The sequence below is a fragment of the Myiozetetes cayanensis genome, unplaced genomic scaffold (assembly GCF_022539395.1).
Source record: "Myiozetetes cayanensis isolate MyiCay16 unplaced genomic scaffold, myiCay2020 scf14, whole genome shotgun sequence".
NCBI classification, from domain to species: Eukaryota; Metazoa; Chordata; class Aves; order Passeriformes; family Tyrannidae; genus Myiozetetes; species Myiozetetes cayanensis.
In genome coordinates this window covers 3,138,786-3,165,635 of record NW_026087048.1, presented here as the reverse complement: position 1 = coordinate 3,165,635, position 26,850 = coordinate 3,138,786, and the positions used below count along the sequence as shown (strand labels likewise).

Genomic DNA, 26,850 nt, shown 5'->3' with positions numbered 1-26,850 from the left:
TCAAAGGTAGCTATAATTGTCACAAGACTCACAATGGGTTTTGCAGAAGTTTCCCTGTTGCTCGTTGTGGACTGTCAGATTGGAGACAGCACCCAAACAAAACATTGCAAAGGTTAGTAGAGAACAGCTCGGAAGAACATTTCTGAAGTGGCTTATTGTCTGGAAATATAGAGTAACAAAGTAGCTTTTGTGAAACCACCAAGGCACACAACAACACTATTCAGTTGTTTGCACAGATCTTTTGAATCAGCAGCAAATTAAATAATGTTGTCTCTACAAGATTAAGCCGTAGCTAAAACGCTGCATCTTCATAAGACAAAATCTTTGCTTATTGACAAAAATATATTAACTTCTTTTTCAGTACAGGAAATAAAGACATCCTGGAGAAGGACAATTTTATTTGCTGTCTCTGATGCTACAACCTTTGGAAATGTAAAAATATTTCCAATAATCATTTATAACTCCAAAGCTGAATAGGAAGCAACCCATTGTCTTCTTGATGACTTTGAAAGCAGAGCTGAAACTTCATTTGGAATATTTTTAAAAGTTAAAGATTTACTGTAATGAAATTATTTCAATATTGGCAAAGTGTCTCCACTTGTAATTGGAAATGTTCCTTTGTATATGGAATTGTATTTCCCAAGGCTAATGGAATACAGGAATATATCACATGGCAAGTATCCCATGGATGTATCATCCTTTGATCAAGGAGGCTGCACTGCAAAGTTTTAAATCTTTTTTAACTCATCTCCCAAAGTGTTCCAGCTTTCCCACAGGGCACCTCTATATACCACTTTTGAAAAGGGTATTTTTAATGTTCTTAAGCTGCTGGGAGTGACTTTGGTGCAGGGAAAGAGGACCGGATTGTTCAGCAGCAATTTTGAAGCTCTTTCAGGATACCAAACACAGGGAGGCACTTTGGCACTCCATACTCAAGAAAGGACTCAGGGTCCTTTCACAGCCTGCTAAAAGCTTTTTAATGATAGAGTTTTTAAAATTAAAACAATGGCAAAACACATTAATTGAAAGGTAAGTTACAAATGGGAGTTGAAGAGAAATTATTTGGCCATAAAGGCAACTTTAATCTCAGAACACATTGTATCCAGGAAAAAAAAAAAGGAAAGGAATTGCATTCAGCAATATGCATTAGCTCTCAAATGCTGCCTTCACATTTCAATTAACTCTAGAGCCTTAATCCAAGTCAGCCACTGACAAAAACTGTTGACTTCCCAGGAAACCGTGAATATTACTATTCCAAGGCAAAAACTTCTCAAAAAGCTTTGTGGAGCCGTAGCTTGACCACAGCACCCATTGAGAGCGAGCTGATAACATGGGCAAAGGCTTCAGAAGTCACAGCTAGACAAAGTTCTTTAAACTCTGGGTCTCCTAACTCTTGAAGGGTACATGACATCCCTCCCTTCCCTTTACGGCAACAGAAATAACATTTTCCTTGAGAAACAAGCTAAGGCAGCTTGCAGAAATATTGACTGTTAAGGCAGAGTTTCAAATTAAAGTCAATTTCAATTATACATGTAAAGAGTTTTGTGAAATCATTTCAAAAAAACAAAGATACATTGAAATGCGTTGAAACTGCTAATAAGTATTATATTTTAGATAAAATTTGACATTTAGGAAAATTGAATTTTGTACTTGCAGGCAATGGAAAAGCAGACTAGCAACGTGAAGGAAAATAGGAGTTCTTTAAAGCATCATTTAAAACAATTAGCTAAGCAAGGCACTTGTGCTAATTCTCTGATATTAGAGTTCCACCTGTGTCTTGTTTCCATAAGTGATAGACAAAACTATTCTACAGCATTCCCTCAGCCAGACAGAACAGGGGACCTCTACACTGCACAGGCCTTCAGTTCAACAGAAACCATTTCCACACCCTCAGCTACAGCAGAGTCCCAGTCCAGAGAATATTCCTGACCCGTCAAGAGCTAATTAGTGGGAAGATCAGCTTTTCTCCAGGCCTCCACAGACCACTTTGGCAGGAGGAAGCTCTGTAGGACAGTTATTTTTCTAGGATGCTACTTTCAGCACTCACACAGTTCCCCATTGCATATGAACCTGGTGCATCTCAGAGTGTATTTTTAAAATGTGTATTTTGTCATAACACTTCAAAATGCTGCAACAGCACTTTAAAGCATTGGCTTTGTTGCAAAGTTTGAGGTTCTTAACTTACCTGCATCCAAACACACGAGGCACAGCAGCCACCAGACTGTGTTCTACATCAGCCCCAAATTACAGGGATCACCATCCTATTTCACAAGTATTGCACATATTTGTGTAACAGTCAAAATCAGTGAAGGCTTAAATATGAACACTACCAACATCTACCACTTCGTTAAAGGCTCTGTCCTTGAACTATTCAGAGCTGTGCAGTCCAGGTGAGTGTGCACCTTGTGGCTGCTGTTTGCTCGCTGTACATTTATTCCAGTACCCCAAGCTCCTCACAGACGTGCTCAGAGCAGGAGGGCATATGCAAATGCAGTCCACGACCCAGAACTACACCCAGGCTCACACACAAAGAGGCAGCATTCTCACCTCTGCCTTCCTTAACAAGGAACCTGGGTTAGATGCTTAAATAAAACTTGGGAAATCTGTATTCCAGTCATGGTTCCACCACAGACTCCCTGTGTGACCTTCAGCAGGTCATTTAAGCTCTCCGTAAAAATAAGGCTGATAACACTTCCACTATCTACCTTGCCTATTTAGACCTTAAGCTCCTCAGACAGATTGTCTCTTACCTGCACTGGGCCTGTAACAGTTGCAGCCTGTAATAATAATTATCTGCATTAGAGTAGTTAAGAGCAGCAATGCAGGCAGCAGTGACACGGACAGGGCTGCACTACCCTCACAAACATTGCAGAGGGAAACAAGTGCGTTGAGCAGAACAGGGATATTATCAAATGCAAACATATTTTTGAGCTCTGTGATCGACCTGGAAGGCAGGTTTTGGGCTGTAACAAAAGAAATCACGTTATTACCCACTTGCACAGCCTGACAGCGCAGCCCCATGCAGAATGCATGAAAGCTTTCCCTTTGTGTTATGCTTAGGGGCTGTGATGGAAACTCATTTTTGCTTCTTTTCATAAATAAAACCATAAATGACTAGCAGTCTGGAAAGGCAAAATCTTGCAGGGGAAGGGGGGGGAGCTGCTCTCATGTTTTATCAATGAGGAAGCAGAGCACTGGGCATCGTGATTTGTCTGTTTGCCTGTTTTCATTATCTTTTTAATGTTAACATTAAAGGCTTCTGGAGACTGTATTAAAAAAACCTGGTGTCGAATGACTATTTGAATAGAGATGAAATGCACCTTTGAGAATTGCAGGTAATAGCAAGGCTTTGCTTCTGCCTATGAGCTGGGAAATGTGTTGTAATGACAGTGCTGGGGGTTCCTGAAAATTTTTTCCTGTTCCAGGTTCTCTGTTATCTTCTTTGACCTTTGCTCAGCAACAGCCCAAGAAGAACTGGGAGCTGTGGGATCCCAAACTGCATCACTTTTCTGGCTGTAAATGACCACAAGATGCAGCTGCTCTGACTCACTTCAGGCTGCGAGTGTTGCCCCAACCACTCACAATCTGCTTCCAGGGTACAGTCCCAGCCCATCCACTGGTAGCTTGAGTGGTTAGAGATGCTCTGATTAAAAGGGAGGTGCAGAGGTAAAAAAACAAAATAAAACAGCTGTACTTTGTATGCCATAAAAAGGGACCATAAAAGTAGAGCCTGAAACCTTTGGGCTAGGGTTTTTTTTTTTTTTTTGGTTGATTTTTTAATTTTATTTGACTGTTTTCATTCTTGCTCAGGGGTTTTTTAATATGTTTTTCTCCAATTAAAGATTCAGGTCTTCTCAATCCCATTTCTCTGGAAGATTTTGTGGATGAGTTGAGAGCTAATAGGTTTAGGATATAAGAGGAACCAATAAATTGCAAGAGCCCTAAAAAAATCGCAATAGATTGTTATCTAAAATGAGGCAGTGGCTTAAAGGGTGCCACAAAGATGCACTTTACCAACCTAACAAATGTTCAGGCCAGCTCTTGCATAGCAGGAGGTGCAGACTGCTTAAGAAATTTGCTTCCCAGCCCACCCAAAACCGCTGAGGCAGGTGAAAAACCCATGCACACACATGCTTATGTGCACAAACACAGAGGGATTTTTAACAAGGAGTAAGCATCTTTCCTGTGAATTCCTTTGCTTTTCTTACCGGTTTCTGACAGACTCTCCCCCATTCCACCAGTGGATCCCTGTGCAAGAGCAGCTGACAAGTATTCTCTGTTGGGCATCAAAGCCAGAACCAGTGGGTGAGATCACTTACATGTGTGAATGTGGCATGTGTTGCTTATGCCAGAGTTCAGTCCTTCTGTCACCACTCTGCTACAGAAATACTGGTGGTGGGGCACAGTTGTGTCCTTCTGTCCCTGCACCTTCCGACCCCTGAGTTCCCTGGAGCAGTTATTCCCACATGTGTAGTGTGCAGATGAAGGAAACGATTTGATTTCGAAATCAAAAACCCGATTAGCTCCAAGGAAAAGTAGAAAGAGCCCAGAAAGTGGACCATCAGCTTACTGTGAGGGACAAGATGACTCCACTCTGGGTTTCTTCCCTGCCTTCTTCGTGAAGGAACATCTACACACCCAGTTCCTATCCAGGAGCAAAGGTGCATGCTGGACTCCCACCTGAGGTCCACAGAGGGGTCAGTGCTGGTTATATGGGAGCCAGATTCCTTGTGGAGTCTATAATTAAAGGATTCTGTACCCCCACTGCAGTCAGGCAGGTGCTTACCTGCACAGGAAACTCATTAAGTCGATAGTGAAATTGAAAAAGAAATCATTGGGATCTAAAGTGCAGGCCTAAAGATGAGCACAGTCCCCAGTGCCCTCCTGAATCAGGGCCAGGATAAGCAAAGAGCAGAGAAAAGGGAATTATTTCAGCTTTTTTCCCTTCTGGATGCTCCATATGCTACTGCCAGCTGTTCTGGGTTTGTTCATACTCATTACAGTGGGTATGTGTGACAGACTCTACCTCCTTTCAGAGTGACTCAATCATACAGGGTCTCAAATGGTTTGCTCGAGGCTTTAAAGCAGGTTGTGTTCCCCCACCACAACTCATCAACCCAGCACACCCAGTATCTCCTCCTAATTGTCTAAATCTAACAGCTCTAACAAGCCACACCTCAGGACAAGAGAAAGGTTAGGGGACTGTTTTGTCTGTTCAGCCAGAGTTTCCTTCCTCACCCACCGCACACCTGCCATCTTGTGTGCTACCAGAGGGAACATCCTTCACTCAAAGAACAAGCAAACTTGCTTGGGGAAGTCAGATTTATAGCTAAGAAGCTTTCCTGTGGAACAAATTCACAGGTTCAGAGATTTCATGGCCCTGACCTGCTGCACAGACACCACAGAAACCTTCCCAATTTCCTCCATCGTTCAGGTGATGTCACTGTCACTCCCAGCTCCCGCAGTATCCCAGAGAGAGCAGAGACTCAACCAATAGCCCAGCATAAGTTTTCTACAGCACAGAGCCCAACCCTGAACTCTGGGCTGAGGAGGACCTTAGACATACAACAGAAGGTGGCTGGCACACCCCAGGATCAGACCCCTCATTTATTCTCCATGTCCCCCTAAGCAGAGGGGCCCGCTGCTAGCAATAGTCTTTGGGTTTTACTATTCTATCATTCTTTCCAAAAGCTGCTGTGCCCACCTGTCCATAGTGGGCCTGAAATGTGATGACAGGAGAATTTGGCTGTTTTCCTGCTGCTGTCCCAAACAATCACATCTCCCAAAGACTTGCAGCCTTCTCTGAGCCTTTCTTTTCTTATTATTTCACCCATTCAAACACCAAAAGTCCTTCCCCATCATTTTTTCCACTAGATTTCCCTTCCAGTGGCTCAGAGTGGGTCCTCCCACTGTTCCCCCACATGTTGTCTCTCAGCTTTAATCAAAGTCACTTCCTTATTTCCCATCTGATTACCCAAGTGCTGCCTGGCCCTCAGCCACCCTCAGAGCTGGCACAAGCAGGTGCAGCTGTGACAAAGTGACATCAGTCTGTGTGCACCCTGAATTGGAGTTGTCTCCCTGATGGAGACCTCTTGATCCCAAGCATTTCTGAAAGCAGTCTCATGGTTTGCACATGTGACTGAAGTGCAGGAGAAAAAGAGGCAGGTCTTGCCTCTTTAACCTACTCCAAGGATCACCAAATCTGCCTCATCCTATACACCTTCTCCCTCTGAATGTAAATGCACTCTTTTCGGCTTGGGTGTTGGGTCAGAGGGATGGATGAGGCTGCTGAGTGCTTCTAGGGTATCAGCAGAGCCTTTATTTACACTTCTCACCCTCACCAAATCACTCTCTGTGCTCTCCCTTGTTGTCCCATTGCAAGGTTCTCCCACCCAGAGCCTAAAGGGTGCCGTGCTCCCCTCAGCACATGGCAAAGGTGTCAAACACACAGTCAGTAGGGACTGTCAGCCACAGCCTGCACTTTGCACCTGCAGCTCGTACCTTGCAGGAGGCACCTGCAGTTGCACCACTGCCTGGAACTGTAACCCGATGGGAATGGGAAAAAATCTGATCCTCTTCTCTAGCCCGACACGTTCCCAGCTGATTGGAAGAAATGCCTGTCTGTGGATCTGTCTTCAGGGAACTCCCAGAGTCCCAGAGCACAGGCAGATACAAACCAGAGCCTGGTTTTTAGAAGAAATATTTGTGCCAGGAGCCTTGAAATTATTTCTAAGCTACAGGCAACACTGTGCTGACTCACACTTCTACTGAAAGCCATTCAGTTTTCAGAAGCATCAATGATATCTGCCCAGGGACATCCAGCTCTTTGAGTTATTAGGTTTGCTTCACTAGTGAAGCCAACGAGAAATCCTGTGTTTTGGACACCAACAGGATTTGAGCAGTGGAACTCCTTGTTTCAGGGGGCTGAATACTGTAAATCCTCATAAGCTGAAAAAGCAACCAAATGAATTCAAGGGAGGAAACCCCATCTAAAGCTAATAAATGCATGAAACGATGTTTGGCTATGGAAGTTATAAATCTCTGGAGATGGAGGGAGTATATTAAGAGGTGTCACTACATGCTTATCCTCTTCCTACGTTCACCCTCAGGCATCCACTATTTAGCACTGCAGGAGAAAGACAACTTGGCTGGACAGACATAGTCCAGTTGCTCTTATTTAGGCTAAGGCAAGTAAAGCACTCAAATACCCCTGTACTTCTAAACTACCTGCACAAACCCCCACAAGCCTGCCCACCACCACCTCATTGCACCAGGAGCTACAACAAAGAGCCACAGTGTCATGATGAACGATTTCCCTCCTGATACACTTCAGAAAGAGGTCCTGTCTAGGGTCAGAGACCTGGATTTACCTCAGATACCCAAGGGAGTACAGGAAAAAAAGCTCAGTTTATAACCAGCAAGAGAGGAGAGTATGGCCAGAAGCCAAGTGGCCTTGGATGAGCTGACTTCCCTCTCTTCCTGAGCATAGTGACTGTGGGACACCCGAGTGTGATGCTGGCACCAACACACAGGGCTGCACTCACAGTTATCTGCATTCCTCAGCTTGGATGGGATGAATCCAGCCTTCAACAATGAGCACACAGAATCTGCACCCATTGCCCGGGAGTTTCAGTCACTCATGAAAATTGTTTTTGAGGAGTTACAGTGTCTCTGTAAACCCTGAGAAGGGCTGTTCCCAAACACTCCTGTGCCTTGGGGCTACTGTGGGCAAGTTACCTCAGCAGAGCACTCCCTGCATTCGGCCAAAGGAAACACAAACAAGGCCAGAGTCCCACCGTGATTCTGGGGAGAAAGACGTGCAAAGGAGACCTCCCAAGGTCGTGGCTGAGAAAACACATCCCCAGCTGCACCAGCAGCTGTCAGGCTCTGCTGAGATGCCTTTGCTCAGGAGATGTCTGGGAAATAAAGGACACCAGTAAGCACAGGGACTAGATATGGGCAGCGTGTTTTGGGCTCCTCTGACCTGAGCACAGAGAATAAAGCCCACCTGCTCATTCCTTGTGTACAGAGCTGTGCACCATCCCTTCAGACACAGTTCAGCCTCACACTGGAAAAACAAAAGGAGATGCTAAAGGCCAGAGCTTCTCCTTTTTTCCTTGACAGCTCTGAAACACCAAATATACCACAGCATCTGGCTAAGCAGCCTGGCACATGCTGTCGCCCCCTTTCCAAGGAGACTGACTGACAGATTAGATCAGACACACAGATGATGGGCCGGGACATCCTGAAGCCCCATCTCAAGCCAATTCCTGTTTGCAGCATTAATCTACAGCGACAGAGGACCCCCCAACATGCAGAAACCAGCTGGGCAGCACTCACTGCAAGCAGGACATTATGCCACACATGCTAAGGGGAGCACGAGGGACTTCTGAAGTGCCTTGGTACATTCTAAGGCAGAAGGTACCAGTGAGAAATTTGCCACTGATGTGAGGAGAGGCTGAAATGGCTGTTGTGAAGAGGAAAGTAGAACAGAGAAGCCCCTGGATAGAGATGGGAGAGTGGAAGCCTCCCTCAAGACAACCCGTATGTAACCCATTGCAAAGCTTAGTATCAGCAGATGTACAAAGCACTTTCCTGTCACTTGGAGATCTCTGGAATCTTTAAAATGAATGCCAAAAAGCAGCCACAAAATTAAACCTCGATCACAGAGGGTCATCTCCTGACTGGCCTCGTCGTGCACGCAGCGATCCATCAGCCCTGTTGCTCACTGCTGGCTGCAGCCACAGCCTCTGCCACTGCCTCTTCTCTCATGTTCCAGGTGACCTCTGCCTGATCTCCACTTCAAATGCTCCATTTCCAGCCCCTCTGTCTCCCCTGGCGGCACACACCCCCTCTGCTTCTGCCACAGAGCTATGAATCATGATAGAATAATCAGCTCGTTTATGAGCCTCACACAAGCCCAAAGGACCAAAGAGCGGAATAAATCGCTACAAAGCTCTCTAAGCCGATTTATTCATTCAACAGTTTCTTGCTTTGACTCCAGCCCCCTCTAACTGGTGTCCAAACAATGAGGTGGCACAACAGGCCAAACAGCAACCTTCTTTCCAGAGGTTCATTCCTTTTGTCTTTTCAAGATCAAGAGATGAACCGAGTTGTAAAGGATTTGAATCCTGGTGTGCCAGCTGAATGCATCACTGCTCTGGCTGATTCTCAGGCTTGCAGTGAGGCCTGCAGCAGTGTGTAATATGTAAATGAACTGCTAACACGGGCTTACAGCACACAGCTTGGCCAGAGAAAGATACTGCCTGACCTCCAGGGCCCTCTTGTCCTCAGGATAGTGGACGAGGATTTAATCGTGGGCCTTTCCTGGGGTAAGAAGACCTCCTAAGTTCAACACAGCTGTTTGCTGGTACAATACAGTACCAATAAAGAGGATTTTCCCTTCTTTCACACTAAGGATCACAACACTCTGCAGATACCCGTCCTCCCAGCCATAGCTGCACCTGTATGGTAGCTAAGAATCACTCACCATATATCACAAACAGGAAACAGAGGCAAGGCAGGTTGAAAACACCGATCCAAGTTTGTCTTTCAAGGTAGGTACAGAGCTGGGATAGAAATCTTCAGATCCCTCCTGCCTGTCCCTCACCATCTTAGCTCCCTTTCACCTTTCCCTGAATTCTTTATGCCACAAGCTCAAGGCTGCTCGCTGGTTTTGTGCCTTACATTATAACACATCTCAAGGGATCATATCTGAGGCCTGCAGGTAGAGGCAGAATTATTTACTTCTTTCAGTAGGGTGAGAAAAACTGTGCAATAACTCAGTAAGTCAGCCCAGTGGAACACTCATCTGGGATACAAGAGAGGGTCAGGGTCCCATGACAGACTCCCTAAGCCTCTCTGTGACTGCTGGGTGCTATACAAATGCAGAATATTGCTCTCTTAGAGATAATTTGGGTAGGAACTGTGAAGGGAGAGGCAGCAGGGCACAGCTATAAGAGGCAAAAAGCAGAAAATGGCATCTGTTAGGAAGCATCTAATTTAGTGACTATCCATGAACCAAGCAGTGTGAATAAGAGATATGAATGGACCTCTCACAGGCCCTTGCTATTACTGTTTCACACGGGCATCACAGCAAAAAGGAAGTCTTAAGAATGAGTAAGTTGAGTCCCTTGATTCATTATTCTCTGTAAAGCCATAAAAGCCCCACAGTGAGACAGAAAGCACCAAAACAAACTCCAAGAAGCTTTTCAGTGATGCAGAGGAGGTTTACCATTTGGCAATTGGTTGGCTTCTTTCACTAATGTCCTCCCTGCCAAGGCCACAAGATTTTCTGAAATCCCTCTGCAGAACAGTTGGCTTTCCAGCTGCGTTGCCCTCATGAGAGTATCCCTAATTTATCTCCGTGGGGACGAGAAGAGTTGAGAGAAAGGCATTCAGTTCTTGTTCAAATGAATCCCTCTTTGCTTTCAAAACAGCCCAGGAATCCCTCAGCTGGCATTTGGTTCATGACTAAACACTGGTGGAGGGTGTAGTATGTGGCTTAAAGGAACAGCTCACTGTCAACACACAAAAAAAAACCTGCCAGGCTCATGTTGCCTCTGCTTTGCAGAAGGACTCTGAAGGGCTTTTACAACCTCCTTTCCTCTATATAATTAAAAAGTGATTATTTTTGCAACACAGGATGGAATCATGTTCAACAGCCTGATGACAGCAAGGAGCTAAAGCAGGGGAGGGGGAGGCACATTTTGCAACTAGAGGATAAATGGCCTTCAGAAATTGTGGAGGAGGAACAGAAATTGCAAGGAAAGGAGAGGCTGGAAGTGAAAGGAGGAGCTATTCAATTCCTGTAGGGGTGTAAATTTTGGCAAAGTGCTTGCTTTGGGATCAGGGTTGAGGTCCATTTAGCAGAGCAGTGGGGGAGAATCTGAAAACCAAATTAGAAAAGACAATTAATCCTCCCCTGTGCCCTCAGTGCAGGCTCAGCTCAGCACCCATTGCAGCTACTGGAAATCTTCCAAGTGACTGTACTGACCCTCAAAGCCTTCCAGCAAGGCCTGGACCAGGAACCATTAGCGGGAGCCATCCAGATCCAAACAAAACCTGGAGTCTCTGAAGGTGTCCCACATAACAGGCATCTCTTCAGCCCAGTGGGGAACAGGCCAAAGCCTTCTGCTGGAGTGCAGGTGAAGCCACAAGTCAGTGCAGGAAACTGTTTGAAAAAAGCAGGCTGGCCTCACTGATTGTACAACTGGTCTTTAGGAAGGACAATATCTTGGGTGTTGGAACTAGATGATCTTTAAGGTCCCTTCCAACCCAAACCATTCTTTTTTGCAAAGATGAGGATTAAAAGCAACTTGCTTGGCAGTTCAGGGGAGCGGCAGTGGAGGCAGTTATGACGTGCCATGGGCCATCAGCTCACATTTGTCCCATGCAGCAATCCAGCCAGACGCATGTTAAGCCAGCACCACGCTAATTTAGGCTTGACAATGACTGAGCAGCTCATGGAACAGGCAGAGCCCACTTGTGATGCCTGTGAAAGCTACTGCAGCAGTGCCACTGCTTGCATGTGAAGCAGCCAATTTAAATTTGGCCCTTACCCATCTTCAAGAACAGCAGCCTCAGAGTGATCACACTGTACTTACAGAAAGCTCTCTTTTTTTTTTTTTTTTTTTTTTTTTAAGCAGCTCTGGCACTGATTTCAAAGGCAGGCAGACAGTTTGGTCCTTTCAAGAATCCCTTGGATTCAAGAATCAGGAACCTGAATGCTTTGGGGCTCTTTTGTTAAGAGCCCACGAAGTGCTTTTGAACAAGGGACTTGGCCTCTTGATGGCATTTTGCTACCAGAGGTGGGTTGTACAGTTGGACAGCTTCACACTGGTTCCACAGTGATTCAACACCTCCCTGTATTCAGTTTAGACAATTTTTCCTCATTTTCACAGGCAAAATAACCACTTAAATTTGACTTTGCATCAATAAATTGCCCAAGATAATAGGATAGATGAAAAGAAGAGCTGACTAGCAGGAAAATATAATAAAAAGGTGCTTGACTGCGTGAGTCAGTACCGGCTTCTGTGTCAGCGGCACAATTAGTCCTCCCCTTGCAGGCCGCATGGTTTGGTGCTGCATTTGACAGACAAATCAATCCTCCCCTCCTTCTAAGCACTGTCTAATGAATAAATCAGCAAGGTCACTGGTGCTGCTGCTTCGCCCTTTCCCTGCCAACCAGCTGGAGCTGGACCCGCCGCCTGGCTCCATCTGCTGTGCCTCCCGACAGGATCCAAGTGTCCCGGGGAGCAAGGTGGAGCAGTTAAAACACATGACTGGGCAGCAAAAGTCCCTGGGTTTGCTCCTGACTAATGTGCTCTCTTGGGCAATTCACGCCAACCCCATAGGCCAAACAACACGTTCACTCAAGCACATCTTGTCTGCCGAGCCAGCTGTGGAGGAAGAGGGGGAAATCAAGGAACACCGCAGAAAGGAAGAAGTACCAAAGGACTTGAGTTCACTGCTTGGAGTGGGAGCTGCCACGCAGCAGCCAAGGGGGCAGGAGGATGTGCCACAGCCAGCCCCAACCCAGCCAGCCTCAGTCCAGACCCCTCCTGCCTGGCAGAGCCCCCACATCAGTAGGGGCAGGGCTTTGCTGGACAGCCCTCGGTGGTTGTGCCATCACTATAAACAAATTGCTGTAATGATCTGTTCTTGTGCATGCAAAGGGGCTGTGAGCTAGTTGGTGCAATAGTAACAACCACAGCAGTAATTTACTCAGCACCAAGTATGTTAAGTGTTTTCAAAACACCCAGGCAGATGAGGCTGCTGCCTCAAAGCACCCGCTCTGAATGGAGAGGAGAGAGAGATGGGAAAACAAACACAAGGGGAGCAGGTGAGAATGGCAGTATGTTTGAGACCTGCCAGGTGAAGCTTCTGGCAGCACACCTGCTGCAAACCTGCCACCCAGCCCCACCCAGTTGTTCTTGCTTTTTTTGTTTTACCCAAGGCTCTTCCCGTGGAGGATTTGCCCCAGAACTGCATACAAGGCCTCCCTCCTCTCCACTACTTCCCCAGCTATGGAATTTCCCACCTCCCATCCAATTGCTTCACTCCCACACCTGCCTTCGCTTCAGCACCCCTGAAAGTCCAACAGACCAACAAATAACACAGTACCAAAATCCTTTTGGGGAGCCCACAGAAAATGCTTCTCTCAGCCTGAGCCAAAGCCTGCTGTGAGGGGTGAACATGATTTCTGTGGCAGCCACAGGAGGGGTTGGAAAAAGGGATGCAAAGGAAGAGTCAGCTGAGAAGGCAGAGAAAAGTGCTGAAGGGGAAAGGGGTGACACAAAGCTCACTAGGCCTGAAGTCAACCAAGGAGAGTGTAGCCACATCTGACCCTGTGGACAGCTCCCAGAGAGAACAGCACAGATCCCCCCATGCCGTGGGCAGCAGTCAATCATACACAGGAGAAGCATGACTGAGCTGGAAAATGGCTGAGGGCTCCATGTGACAAGACTCCCACCCTCAAAAGGAGACTTCTTCTCATTCATGCCCTTTCCCTGATTGCCCTTGATGCTGCCAGCCAGTTCCCCAGCCCCACCCTGTCCAACACTGGCTGTCCTCCTTCCCAGCCTACTGCTGCCCTCCCTTTTCCCTCCCAGGCTGACAGGCTGCTCTCCAGTACCCCTTTGCTAGACTGTGAACTCCCTGGAAAAAGCTCTTGCCCTCCCTCTGTTGGCTCTGAGGGCCTGTGATGCTGTGGGAGCCAGTGGCTGCTTAACCTCTAATTCTCACCCACACACCCGTGTGATTTGTGGATGTGCTGGCACACTGGCACTTGGGAGAGCTGTAAGAAACTTGTGCAGGGATAACCCAGCAGCCTGGCACAGCAGGAGAACCCTGAATACAAACAGCCATGGGCAAAAGAAGAAAGTAGAGCAGAAGGGAGAGCAGAGGCAGGAGGAGGAGACAGTGTGGGCTTGCAGGAGGATCAGAGGAGCCAAGCAGTGCACCTCAATGCAAGGCAAGTGATCCAGCAGGAAGAAAGCAAGAGGCTGATGAAGTCCTTGGGAAAATGATCTGTCAATCAGTCCCTTTTCCTTGATATTACAATGAGGATAAACTACCTACCACTAACTTTGCCTCCTGAAACGGGCTGGGAAACCCTGGTCCTGAGAGAGCATTGTGGCACAGAGAAGTGAGGGTCTTCACCATACCAACTTTGCCCATCAATGGGATAGGGGAAACTCCTAGGAAAAATGCCAGAACAAATCCTCTGCCTTAGCTGGGCCAGCCAGAGCGAATCGCTAACCTGAGTTATTAATTGCAAGTTCCATTTAGATACAAGGCAAGAAGAGGAATGCTGCAATGCCTTTCTTGCCATGCAGCACTGTGAAACCACTTCTGCTTGAGCCCAAAAGCTCTCTGAACAGCCTACTGCCCTGACTGGCTGTCAGCCACAACATCAAGGAAAGGCCTGCCAGCTGCAGAAGAAGAGAGAATGCCCATATAGTAATGAAAGACGACTAAGTGCTAGGCCATTGGTACAGATATTAATTACAAATACAGCTTTCTGCCATGCAGGCATTCTAGTAATCATGTAAACAACAAGTTCAACTGCCTCTCTCCATCAAATTGATGGAATAAGAAGCAGGCAGTCCTCTGGGGTAGTATGAATCACCAAAATGCAGCCACCCCTAGGGTGGGATGCAACTGTGTGCAGTGACAGCACCTAATCTATTAAGGGAGAAATGAGCATGACTGAACCAGCCAGAACAGAAGACAGAACTGAAACAATGCAGAGAGCGCCAAAATACCCCCTGACACAACTTTCCTAAAACCCAAGGAGAGAAACCAAAGGCAGGTCTCCTCAGCTGGCCCTGACACAGAGATCCTCATTAGTGACTCCAAGGGCTGAAAGCCCCTCAGATGCTCAAATCCCATCTGGAAAACACACCCACTGCTGACTGTTTGCACCTTCCCCCCTGGTGTAAACGTGGAAGGGGCTGAGGATGTTGTAAGGACAGAGCAAAGCAGCAGGAAGATGAAGAGCCTGTTGGACCTTGCATGAGGCATTGTTCCGTGCACTGCAACTTGTAGCACCTCTTCCTACACATCCCCCTCCCACACCAGAGGAAACACTGTGGGAGGAGAGATGTGTGGCTGCCCCTGGCTTGGCTTGGACTCCCTTCACTGCCCTTCCTCCGCATTCACTGGGTGGAGGAGTTACCTGTACGCTGATTTCGGGATGCCAAGATGCACAAAACCTGCAGCCTGCTTTTCTGTTGGTCTGTTTGACCATGCAACACATCCCCCTTCCTTCTCCCCTTGGCTGTCTTTTACAGCAGCCTCTATACAGGTACTCAGTAGATGCTTAGCTGTAAATCTCGCTCTAACACAATAAATTCAGCCTTCTGAAAACAGACACTCATTGTCAGCGAGCACAGGAACCTGGGGTTTTGCAGACAGTGAGGCTATTAAATGCTGCTGTCAGAACAGGTTTATTTGACTGCATCAGCTTTTGTAGATATAAGCAAAATGGAATTTAGTACTGCCTGCAATCACCCCTAGCACTGCAGCCTGACACTACAGGCAGTGGCCGCTGCCTTCCAGTCCGCAGCTGCCTGCTCATGTGCAGAACACACAGCACAGTCACCGAGCCACCGACACCACAGCACAACCAGGCCCCAGGTCCATGAGCAAAACCAAGCTTCAGAGTGCTTTTTGTCTCTCTCTAGCTTGAAAGACAGAATTACTCCGAGTTTAAGTTGTCAAAGGAGCGTCAGCATACAGCAAGGTCCTGCTCTTTCGTAAAGGTAGGCAAGCCTGGAAGCAGAGGACTGGACAACAACCTCCCCAGCAGGATATAGTCCCATAGCACCTGAGTCAGGCAGTCAAAAACAGGTCTATTAATAGATCATCAGGCAAAAGTAGGGTAACAAAGCAGGTCTGAGGTCAATCCAGGAAATCCAAACAACCCTCAGTTCAGGAAAGGGCTGGCAGCAAGTACACTGAAGCTCAGGAGAGGAAGCCCAGGCCCTAAATGGTGCTCCAGGGCTGACGGGCAAAGGGGTGGATAGAGGTCCAGGTGAGGGTGCCTATCAGTGCAGTCCCTGGCCTGCCAGGGAAGTGCTGTGTTCCAGGGCACAGCTCTGCTGCCCTGTTCATGAGGAAGAGTTTTCTGAAGGGAACAGGGCTGCTCAAAGTTGTTCCTTCCTTCCAGAGCTGCTGTCAAAGAGTATCGAGCTGAAGACAGTGAGGAAGGTGCAAGAGATGGCAGACAATGAAGGAGGAAGGGAAGATGACAGAAGGGAGAAAAGAGAAACTAAGAGAAAGAGAAGGCAGACAAAAAATTATAATCACTGCAGAGAGGAAGGAAATCCTTCCTGCTCACATAGAACACAGTCCATCACACCAGTCCCTTCCTCTAAACTCCACTGAGATCATCAGCCAGCACTGCTGTGCCTTGAAAGCAACTTTCCTCTTCAGTGCAGACAGGACAGGCCTGGAGCCCAAACCACACACAGCACCTCTGTGACCCAATGACCCCATTTCCCACTTCAGTAGCAGGATTAAGAGAAGGGATAATTTTCAGCAGGCAGCATCGTGGTAGGATGTATCTTGAGACCACAGAGGCAACATCTCCTCTGCTGAGAATCCCGGGAAGAAATTTTGCTGCAGGGCATTTAGAGAGGTGACCCGGATCCCATAAGGGTGCTCAGCAGATGCTGTGTTACAATGACCAGCTCTTGCTGCAGAGAGCTGAAGTTTATTCCTAGCAACTTCCAGGGGAATTTGAAGGGGATTTTCTTGTTTCACACAGCTTACTTCATGAAACTAGAAATAAATTGGCCCTTGTTTTCCTGGAGCATCCAAAACAAAGCCAAATTCCCCATGTCCCAAATGACCATCACTTCACCTGCTGATCCACATGCGTAGAGTGCAATTTGGGTTCTCTCTGGAAAAAGGAGTTACCTTGCAGAAGCAGCCCAGGATCAGTTTCTATCCCCGTGGAAACCCTACAAAGCCACATCTTAACTGCTTAGTTGCACAGTTATCCAGCCCTGTCAGACTCATTGCCAGGTCCTCCCAAGCTATAAAAGCCAAGAAGTTATGTTAGAGATCCGAGTGTAAGAGGACAGTGTAAGACAGCAGCACGAACTGCTGGACTGAAACAAGTGAGAGGGAATCAGGCTCTGCATATGGAGGCATCACAGCTCTTTTAGGGTCTCTACAAAGCAACAGAGCTACAGGCAGCAGAGCTGGGCCCATGTGTGGAAGGCACAAGGGAGAAAACAGGGGCAGGGCAAACACTAAGAAACATGGACAGCCCTTTGTAGTTCAGCCAGGTGCCCACTAGATAGTTCCCTGGCTAAACAGGGCACATCCAGCAAAACCCCTCATTTCTGCTTTTATGAGATTTCCAAAGCTGCTTGGGGGAATATCTAAATTCCACTTCAAATTAATGTGAATCAAGCACCGAAAGCCCTGTGGTAACTTGGCAAATCTCTGCTTTAATATAGAGCCTCAGTGTAATTAATATCAGATTGTGGAGCTCTGGGATGTACTGCAAGGAGGTCACCGGAGCGTCTCTGGTATTTTCCTGAAGGCCTAAATTTAGGCTGAACAATAAAGAAATTGCACGGGGCAAGTGCAGCAGCTTTGTGGCTTTGGAAGGACTCTGCCTCCCTCCATATCAGCTTACACAAGTAGGGTTCAGCCCATGCTCCTCGTGTCCCTGGGAGGCCAGGAATTAATTTTGAATCGGATTAGCAGGCCCACTGTCAGAAGTCTGGAGCTCATTTTGCAGCATTCAGCCCCTCACTTAGGAAACCTCACAAGGTGTACCAACCAAAAACTTGAAGATTTTTGAGGAAGACAACCTCAGTGCATCCTCCTGCCACAGCAGCTCTATTATTAGTGCAGGCCAAGAGCCCAGCCACTCCTCTCCAGCAGAACTGGCTTCATTTCTGTCTCTCCACACACAGTTATCACCCCAAAAGTACCGTGGGACAGGGAGGCAGGGATATCCCCAAAGTGTGAGCCTTTCCTACGGGAACTGCTCTGAGCACAGAATGCTGAGCAAGGCACTTCAGGTGTGTTATGTAGCTGCAGGTTACAAACAGTGGTTGCCTTAAATCGACAGAAAATAAGACAGTGAGAAGCAGACAGCAAAACAATGAGAAGAGACAAGGAAGGAGGTCCCTAAAGGAGGTCTCTGAGATTCTAAAGAAATCTGACAGGGAATATTCATCTTAAATCAGGGTTGCCACCAAGCCAGTTGAAATCTTCATGTCCAGTTTTCCTGTCACCCTGCCAGTTGCTGGGGAGGAAGATGGCCAGGCACACTGTACATGCCCAGCTACACTGACTACCTTGGTTCTGCTCATCTTAAACTCCACGCACAACAGAACCACACAGGTTCCCAAGACAAGCCCAAACTTATTTAAGTGGAGACAGGAGAGCTGTGCGACCAAAGCATGGACACAGTGCATGCTGGACTCCCTCTGATCCAGGATTTAGCATAAAACCTCCCACCATAAACACAAATAGCCCTCAGCCCCAGTCCAGACACGTTTTTGTTGTGGGTGTGAGCAGAGAGGAGGTGCCATATATTTCTTCCTTTCTGTAGTCCAAATCACTCCCATCTTGGCAGCTTTCCAAAGCCTTTTCATAGTTCCCCTTTAAAGAGACACACTGTCCCCCTAACTGGCCACAAAAACCTCCCACAGCATCTCAGCACACAGAACTATGATGTCAAAAGCTCTGAGTACACAAGGCAAGAGAGACCAAACACAGAAGACTCAGGGATGAAGGTGGAATTTCCAGGATGGAGACTTTTAGCATAGACACCATGACCCAGCCCTGGTACCTCCCAGGCCAGCTAGCCTACGTCTCCCCTCAGAGAATTTTTACACCATGTCAAACAACTTTTGGCAATCACGTGCATAACCTTGTGAAAGGAAGGCAATGGGTGCTTTAAGCCATGAAAATGGAGCTACCAGCTCTCAGAGCTGACCTCAGACAGCTAATCTGGGAGGAAAACGGTTTTAACTGGTCAGAAACCAACCTTGTTGGGAGAGGAATGAGATTTTTCCAAGGCATTCCACTCCAGCTTTATTTGGCCACTGGGAAACCAACGTTATAAGCCAGCTTCAGTAGGAGCAAATCAAAACAACCTTAACATCTCCAAAAATCCAAGTCCTCCTCAAAAACCTGTACAGCTCACGGAAAACAAGGGTTAAGAAGAAAACAGCAATTTTCTGCCTGGCATTCACATAGTTGGATTCCAGCCTGGAAATAAAGGAATAGAGAAAAACACTTGTAAAAATATAAACACAATGTGCTCAAATCATGCTTCCATTGACTTTGAATAGTGTTATGCCTGGAGTGAAATGGCTCTGTTGGGCTTAAGCTTGTCCTCAGAAATGCATTCTGGGTTCTCAGCAATGCCATGGGAACTACGTGGGCATCTCCAAGGGAAGAATTTGGCCAACTGCACTTAACCACTTAAAATTCCATGGTTATTTGCAGAATACGGGCCAGAGTCCCATAAAAGCAAAACAATTTGAAGAAAAAGATATTCCAGAATGACTGTGAAATAGCAAACTGCACCCTCTTCTCTCATCAGCACACATCAGTTTACGGAGTGATCAGCACGGGTATTGATTCAGCAAAGCAAGAGGCAATATTTACCTAAGCACCTGCACTTATGGTGCGTCAGATCTACCAAACAGCCTGCGAGCACAGCAATCATTTACCATGGGACACAAGTCTCTATCATTTCAGCCCTCAAAGAGCCATGAAGCAGTAGATAGCATACTCCAAAGTGTGCATTTTGGCAGCATGGGAATATGTCGTTCCGTGCTAGAGCCAGAGCCTTCTGTTTTGGGTCATGTTGCCTCAGATGAGCTGCTGAAACCCATTCTCACATGTTCTCTCTCTTGTTGCTGTGCTCTTCCCTTAAAAATCCCTGTGCCTGGGACTTGATCAGGAATTTCTCTCCAGCCTTCTCCTAAGGAGGAAAAAGCAACCACAGAGCTCAGCAAAGAAAGCACAAGAACCATTCATGCCTCTTCCCACACTGTTGTCATGTTTCTCCCACAGTCCCCACCTGCTGAAGCCAGCCTAGGTGTTGTGAACAGCAGAGGAGGAAGAGCAGTGGTTTATGCTCCTCCTGGAAAATCACCAGCCCTCCACTCAGGTGCCAATCAGTCCAATCCACCCCTTCTAACCAAATCCTCCTATTCCCACATCCCAATCCTACAGCTAGTTGTTCAGCAGCTGACTCCGGGCATAAGAGAATAGCACGTGTAAGGGATGCCACTGGGGCTCTCAGCAGAGAAATCTGCAATATCAGAAATCAGTTTAAAAGGCCTGAACCACCTCCCAAAGCAGACATTGATGTGTCCAGAGTATGTTTTTGTGGGTTGTATTTAATAGCATTTTCCAGAATAACACCATCGCTACCAAGCAGCCCCAGCACGCTGCACTCCCTGCAACGTAAGGAGCTGTGTTGGACTTCAAACACCATTAACCCAGAGCAGGACTCACTCCTGCAACAGGAGTCTATTTTTCGGAAATGCTTTTGTGAGGAATGGCATCTCCTCAGCACTGAGAAAGCAAATCTAAACCCCAAAGAGTTCTCAGCCCAAGGCAAGGTCCCAAAAAGCTCACGTTGCCCAGTGAAGATTATTAGCACATTGTATGTGTCATTAAGTAATGTTTGGAGGTTGATAGCAGAAAATGCACATAGGCAATCCACTACCAGCACCTTCAGCATCTGTGTGGGCAGGGGAGGAAACCCAGAAGATACGATACAAAAAGCAGATTTAAAATGTACTGTTAATTTCTTTTTGTCAGCTATTGGAGCAGAAAGGACTGGATCCAGAGAGACAAGCAGCACCTCCTCCTGCTCTGCTCACACAGCACCTTTTGGATTTAGTCTCATCTCAGTTTTGTCACCATTTCAGGAATCACACAGAGACTAATGTGTCCCTAAAGCTACCTCATTTACTGCTCTCCTGTGTCAGAGCTCCCTCCACGACACACAGCACACTTCAGCAGAACAGGGCAGAATCAGGTTTGCTTCCAGCCTGCACTCTTTGATCGGTAGAGAGAGCATTCTGAGGGTCCCCAGAAGAGTCTTAGACTGCATCTCCCCCTCTCAGCACATGCAGAAGCACTTTCAGGGAGTGCCAGCCCTTAGGTGAAATGACCAGGCCGTGTCAGCAAGTGGGACAGCTGGGGCAGATAGAGTGGCACAGAACTGGCACCATAACAGTATTTAGACTGAGTCATTTCAGTGCCATTTGGTAGCAGGCATATCTGGAATCACAGCATGGCTCTGGCACCAACACAATGCCTACGGCTTCCAGCACTATTTGTAGCAGTAATGCAATTCCACATCATGAGGAGCTTTGTGCAGGTGGAGCTGCCAGCACCCTCAGCAGGTACGGCCAGGAGACACTTCTCGTTCCCAGACCATTTCAACATGCTGTTGAAAACGACTTCACAATCTCATGTCCTCCCAGAGCTGAAGAGTGTTTTGAATCATCTCTGAAAAATCACTTCAGCTGCTTGTGAGTTACAGAATGATGAAAAGCACACTTTGGGGAAAAATAAAAAAAAATAATAAAAAAAAAAAACCAACAAAACAAACAAAACAAAACCTTCCAGCCAGAAAACATGGCTGGTGCTTTAGACCCAGCACAGGGCACCTCAATGAGGAGCCTGTGCTTTCCTAAACTGGGAGAAGTTTGGCTTTGATTTAACGAAGTTATGGGTGTATGAAAATTGCATACTTAGATTGCAATGTAGTAGAAGCCTTTGTGCAGTCTTAACTATGCATTAGCATATTCTAAGTCATTTAATTATGTGTTGCAAATTGTTTTTCTGTTAATTATTTCAGTTATGGACATTATTATTTTCCTTTTTGGAAGACAGAATCTATTTCATGAGGGTTAATAATCCTGCTAACTCCTCTTTCCTAAACTGTTCATTGCTGCTGATAAGGTTCCACCTGCCTTTGTTAGACTGTAGGCTCTAGCTCATTTATAATTGGATACATCCTGTACCAAGTATCTCTAGAAATGCTGATATGATATCCCAGATGGTAATATTCTCTCTTTTCTCTGCATGTAATTTCACAAAAAGGCTCACTGACAGCTAGTATTTAAAGGAAATTTGTGTAAGGAGACGTGGTAGGTGATCTGATCTGCTTTATACTGGGGATGGGTAAATCCATTCAGACAAAAAAGAAGAGAAGGAGAGTGAATCAGAGCCAGGGACCAGCATCTGGGAGTCCTGGGCTTTACTCCGAGCACCTCCACTGATCTGTTAAGGAACCATTAAACTGCTCCACCTCAGACTTCCTCATCTAAAATGGGCTTATTATTGACTGTACCTCCCTGGTAGGTGTCTGTTGGGGATTAGCTAATATTTGGAAACACTTCGAGATCCTCTGAGGGAAGGCACAATATAAATGCAAAGTAGTTGCACTGCTACTCTATTAACTGTTGACAGCCTGCTCTGCTCCCTTTGAACTGCCTGCCCACACACCTGAACCAGCAATGAATCCAAAGAATAAAGATGAGGAAAAGTCCCAGTCAAGAAGTCATCCAGAGGGGAGTCCCCATGAATTGTCCAAGGAGTGTATCTCCCATCTCCTGGCTATCAGTGCACAAAAGCAAACCTCTTCCTGCAATAAAGGGCTGCTCAGCAAAGCATAAAGAGCTGAAAGCATTATCAGGACTGAACACACACTAAATTCTTCCCCCATAACTTATTCAAACATCTCACGTCTGCAGACCTGAGCTGCGAATCTCAGAAGGATCTCACCCTCTGTCCCGTGGTACTCTCATCTGCATCTTCCTGCAAAAATTTATTTGTGAACTTTTAGCTGGTTTCATTCCTGCAACCTGAGACCCTTCCAACCCTATTCAGGAAAAAAGAGAACAAAAATCCAACGAGGACAATAATTCTTAGCCTTCAGCTCAGCAACTGGTCCCTTCCTTCTGCAAAATCATTCACATACCATTTACAAAAGCAAAAAGCATAGGACAGTAATTATTTTTCAAAAGGCCTGTAGGCTGTCCCTGCCTTGAGAAAGAATAATAGACACTGGACTGCAAGAACTAATGTGTTTTACCTCAAAGCATCACCTAAACATTAACCTCATCAGCCTGATCTCTAGGATGTAATTTTTTCCATCCTGTAAAACACTAACAGATTGAGGAGTGCCTCCCTCTGAAATCCACTCCAAGCAGCTTCAAATGGTACTGCCCCTCTTCAGCCTCCTTTCCTTTCTCTTCACCCAAAGGTGTTTATTTTCCTCCTGAACTCACACACGTCCCAAAGTAAATTATAAAGCCAGGGCACCAGGCACGGCCAAAGGCCAGAGTATGAATTTACTGTGCCACTTCACTCTCCCAGAAGCCTTTCCCGAGTCCTAATAAAGATATCTGAAACAAGATGCTAATGCTGGATTATCCAGGTAATCTCCTAGAGTTACTTCCCTGGTTTGCCTGGTTATAAATAATGAATTAGGCCTTTACTTATTATTTCTCCTGCCCTTTGGGGTCGCTGCGAGGCTGGGGAAGGAATACAAATTTAAGAATATTAGATCCATTTATTAATATCAATTTCTGCCAATCCTGCATGAGACATGTTCCTCACCCCGTGCGTGCTGCTGATACACTGAAGCGGCTGGGATGTTAATGGCATGGATCTAATAGCTAAGAACTGGCCCAGCCTTACTCACCATTCCCATAAATTGAATTTTAAAAAGGCAGATGGGTGCTTCCTAAGTGAAAACAGAATCATGTGCCAGTTTTCATTTCTTTTCCATTTGTGAGCACTGGTGAAATAAAGTCTCCCCACTAGCTTTGTCCACATAAGCCTGTCGTTACAATTTAGTCTCCGTCTTAAGAGTCCCTGTTATTCCCATAGTGGATTTTTAAAGCAGCATCTTAACCATGTCTCTGCTGCCTTCCTCTGCAGAGCACAGCCACAGCAACTACATGGGCTTGCAGGGATCTGCAGGCTGAGAGAACAAGATCAGTACCAACAGCACCTTCTCTTTCTCCCTCCTGCATTATTCCATCCTCTCTTTGATATAAAAGCAATTAACTCCAGTCATAAATATGAGTATGCCTGCAGCGCTGACTGGGCTGGGAGTCCCAAGCTGAGCCTTACTCAAGGGACTGGTGTTAAGTTCAGCTACAGTCTGACTGCTGGGAGGCTTCTTAGTCCAGACAGCTCTTACCACCAGGCCCCTCAGCCTGCTGGGTCCTCTGCCAGCAACAGCAATTGCCAAGAGCAACAATGTGCTGGTTGGTGTCAGCATTTTCCCAAGAACCCTGAGTGAAATACCATCTCTTGGCTTTCATGCAGCAACTGTGAACACAGATGGCCCCATGGGCACTCCTGATAGGCCTCACCATGCATTTCACTTAATTACCTTCATGAGTCTCATAATAATTTCTAAGTCCCCTCCTAGAGGGATCAGTCACCAACCATCAGCTGAAGGCCAGGGGGTAGAAGGCAAGTCAGCAACAGTGTTAAGTTTCTACAACACAGAGATGTTTTTGAGACCTCAGGCCTGCTCAGAGCTGGGCTGGGCAGGACAGGGTGGGATCTGCTGATGCTGATCAATCTGCACCAGCCCTCGGGCCAGGCAGTAACTGAGACTTCAGCAAGGCCCTCACCAGTCTCCACCTCCACTGCACTGATCCATCTCCACCTCTTTAGCAACAGGCTCAAAGACAAGGCCAGAAGCCATCACTCCTGTGTTTAAGGCACAGAGATCACTTCCATGGCTGAGGATCTCGAGACAGAATTTGAGTGTTTATTTGCTCTGTTAATTCAGTCAACTCTTGAACTCCAGACACATCCTCAGCAAAGCCAGGCCAGGTCCAGTCACTGTCTCCAGCTGTACAGATGCTCCTGAGGGCATCCCTGTGAACATCAACTTCCTCTGGAACCCTCACCTGCACCTCCCTCTTGCAACAGCAAGTCCAGCCAGCTCAGCAGCTCAGTCCTCCACTCTCTCCTCAGACTTCAGATTGTGGTCATGTTGCAAAAATAATTGGAAATCTCAGCCAAAATACACAAGGAAAACAGATTTTGCAGTGCAAAGAGTTTCTCTAGGTTTTAAAATACTTCTCAAATCTTTGTAGAGTCAAGAAGCATGCTGTTTTCTTCCTTTTTCACTTTGATGTAGTTTCATCTACACCTTTGAAACGTGGATCTCCTTTCTGTAAGCATAAACACAGCTCTTTAAAGACCTTTTATGCTTAAAATGCTGTTTGGTTTTTTTTTGCAATTGGCCACATATTTGAAACAAAATAGAGAGTGTGTGAATCCCTGCACTGAAGATTGTTGGCACAGCTAAAGGGACTAGGACCTGTCCTGATTAATTTTTAATAATTAATAATTGCCCAAGTAATGAGCAATTGTTACTGGAGATCTCCCCCTGGCACACACGTCATGGCCCTCAGCATTCACAGATGCACTCCTGTTTGCTCACAGACCCTCTGGAAGTTGTGCCTGTCTCAGCAGCAGCAGATATTAGTGAATTCCTCTCCTGTGAAGTGCCAGTGCTATCTCATGAGGCAAGGCCAGTCTGCCATGCTGCCTGAATTAGGACTTGACATTCCCTTTTCTCCCTTGAAGCACAGACCATTTGTTCCTCTCCTTCTCTCTCAGGTGGCATAATTGAGTCCCCTGGGGAATGTTGCAAATCGAATGGGAAGTGAGACTGTCTGAGCCAGCAGAAAAGGCAGATGGTTACGACTGAGGGATAAGTCAGATGTAGCCCCAAGTTCTGCTGTCAACTAAAAGCCCATCCCTTGGAGACTGAGGATGTCAGCAATGGTCTCAGTGTCAAGGTCGTAACAGTAGATATTCTCTCCCATGCCTTTGTGATCACCACAGAAAAGCTGTTTGATCACCACACCTGAGGTATAACCCCCTAGGACTGTCTGGAGACGTGCTCACTGCCAAGCTGAAGGTTTCCTTGCAGTGCTGATGTATCTGGGATTTCATCCCCTGGAATTTCATAGGAAATTATTATCTTGCAGCCATCAGAATCCTCCAACAAGCTTGGAAAGGAGCAGAGAGCAGTGTGGGAGACATGGAGGGCAGAACACTGTGCTATTCATATCTTGTACTCCAGAAGAAAGGAACGTCTTCAGACTGGTTCTGTGTTTCACTGACAGCCGATGCAAACATTTTAAACCTGGTGTTGATCAGTCAGAATTGGGAATGAGTGAGAACACACACACACAATTGCTGCTGCTTCTGGTGACTTTTGCATGAAACAGGGTAATCTCAGAGGCCTATGAATGTTATTAGAGAAGCCTATCCAGAGTTTAGAAATGCAGGAACAAGCAGCTAGCTGCCCATCCACTTGGGAAACCAGGAGCAAGCTGAGCCTTGCCATGTTTCTGAGGCAAAGGGAGGGAGAGAGAGAGAGAGAGAGAAGGAATTTCCTCATTGTGCGTTAGAATTATCACACAAAGGTTCAGTTTTAAACCCACACACTACAGTGTTTGCTGTCATTCGTTGTGGATCACTTGATATCATCCCACCAGCCACAACATCTGACATCAGCCTAGTCTAAAGAGCAGTCTGCTGCAATACCAGGCTTCCACCTTTTCACAGACTCAGAGAAAAGTACCTGAAACATCCCAGTCCAAGCCTGGTGGGATGGGCAAGATGGCAGCTGATACGCCCCTAATATCATCCATCTGGAGACACCTCTAAGATGCAGAGGAAAACCCTGACTTCAGCACTCTCACAAGAGATTTTTAACTGCATCTTGACTGGTCAAACTCCTGCTGGAGTAACTACAGCCAGCTTGACACTTCAGACTGGCTGCAGCAGCTGTTGGCACGG

General features: G+C 46.6%; 1 long non-coding RNA gene across 1 annotated transcript in view; it reads right to left on the bottom strand.

The window, feature by feature from the left end:
* Window positions 1-19,104, bottom strand: part of LOC126636736 (uncharacterized) — an 89,232-nt gene extending 70,128 nt beyond the window's left edge. The window contains exon 1 of the long non-coding RNA XR_007628125.1: window positions 19,022-19,104. This is a non-coding gene — a long non-coding RNA (uncharacterized LOC126636736). The remainder of the gene's footprint in view (window positions 1-19,021) is intronic.
* Between the last annotated feature and the right edge of the window lie 7,746 nt (window positions 19,105-26,850).